The sequence below is a fragment of the Natator depressus genome, chromosome 3, assembly GCF_965152275.1.
Source record: "Natator depressus isolate rNatDep1 chromosome 3, rNatDep2.hap1, whole genome shotgun sequence".
Lineage (NCBI taxonomy): Eukaryota > Metazoa > Chordata > Testudines > Cheloniidae > Natator > Natator depressus.
Window position 1 is genome coordinate 150,145,424 of NC_134236.1, and position 1,954 is coordinate 150,147,377.

Below are 1,954 nucleotides of genomic sequence, written 5' to 3' on the forward strand. Positions count from 1 at the left end.
TAAACCAAATCGGTGTAATAAAAGTTCCAGATGATTCACTGACTCCGGCCTCAGCTGTGGGTTTGTTTGCGTCAGAGACTCTGTAATGTTATTCACTGGTAGTGAACATAGGACAAGTAGGATGAGACCAGACCCCCCTGGACACAGAGGCAAAAGGACATTATTCTGTGAGGCCTGCCATGGCTCAGCATTCTTGCAGGAGGGATCAAAGGACTCAGGGAGTCAATCAAGTGGCCCCTTTCCCATCACCCTCCTCAGGTGGCCAATAGACTGGGCCCAACAAGTATTTTCCCCTCCAGGGAAGAAGCGTGTGAGCGAGGAGACAGAGCCCTGGCTTCCTCTTACTCTTATGCCACTACTCCTTCACTTCCCTTCCTTCCAGTTGTGATAGATGGGGAGCCCTCCCTCTGAATGCAGGGGAAGCAGCTTTGTTTTCAGCAAGACAACTTGGCTTTCCCCTGAACAGGGTACACAGAGCTGCATGGGTTCTGGCTGGGATGTTACAGCTCCTCCTACCCCAAGATTAAAAAAAAAAGTTTGGTTAAAAACAGCCACCCTCCCTAAGACAAGTGTCCTATTCAAAACGAGCCTCACCAGCTGCCACAGCAATGCCACTGAGGAGCAAAGGCAGAACAGCACATCCTAAGAGGGGGAGATCTATTGTTTATGGAACACAGCTCGTTAGCGTCATCACACGTCTGTCTAGAATGCTAGACAGTGTTTGTAAAAATATATTCAAAGCCTCAGCTGGGTCAATAAGCAGAGAAAAGTTTCGGACCTGCAAAAAACAACATTCTCCCCTCCCCAACCTCTACATACCCTGTTTAACCCACCATTCAGGAAAAGCCTGAAATAGCAGCACGGCCTGAAGGTCAGATCTGGAATGGGCCACTTTGCTTGGAAGATGCTGCGCTGTTTCACTGTGGGGACAAAAGGCTGTTGCTTGGGCTTACTCCCCCTCAATGGTCTTGGCTTGAGCTTATTACTGGAATGCTTTCCAAAACCTGGATGGCACTACAGGAATCATAACCGGGTCTCAAGAACTTTGGGGGTCCGAATTCAGAGGCAAGTTGCCTCCATGAAGCCACATCAGATCCAATTACTACCTCACATTAACCCACATGCCAGGATGACATCACAATGCAAAGCACGTGTTTTGCAGTTACACATTAGAGAAGTTACCAACCCGCTTAGGATGTTGTTAATGAAGAATTTGTTCTACTAGTAAAGTTTACACAATCCTCTGGAAAATTATGGCTGAAAAATATCCTACACCACAAGTTTGGAACAAAGACAAGACAGAAATACAGGTGACTGGGTGAGCTAGAGTTCTCACTACCACTCACAAATACTCCATAAGCAATAAATTCATGTTACCTAAAGATTTGATTTTCCTCTACAGGTGGAAACAAAATATTGCCAAAGCTGTTATCTAACGGTCCAAAACAATACTCACTTAAGGCAGCCCAGTTTACATTGTTTGTAGAATGCCCCATTATATATAATCTTTAGGTTCCAGGTCAAAGCTGATTTCTAGCCATAGCAAGTGCCTCAAACTCTCCCCAGCTCCATTTTCACTGAGGATCAGCAAAGATAAGCACCTCACTGAGTGCTACATTGATGCAATCAAAATGTTTGGACTGAGAGAAAAAGTTTGCCCTAAATTCATGACTGTCTAATGCAAAACTCACATGTGATGACACCTGAACTAATTAGGTATTAGTAAATGAGCTCAATGAGCTTTACCTATTTACCAGGACACCAAAACAAGTTATAAGCAACAGGGTTCACTTACTTAGAACTTTGAGGATTAGCACTTGTTCTACAGACCCAGGACAATCCAGAATCTAACTATGGGTGAGGACAAGTTCATCCCACCTGTAAACTCATTCAAGTCAGTGGAGGTACACCAGGCATGAATTTGGCCCAATATGTACAGTCTTCCTCTAGAACA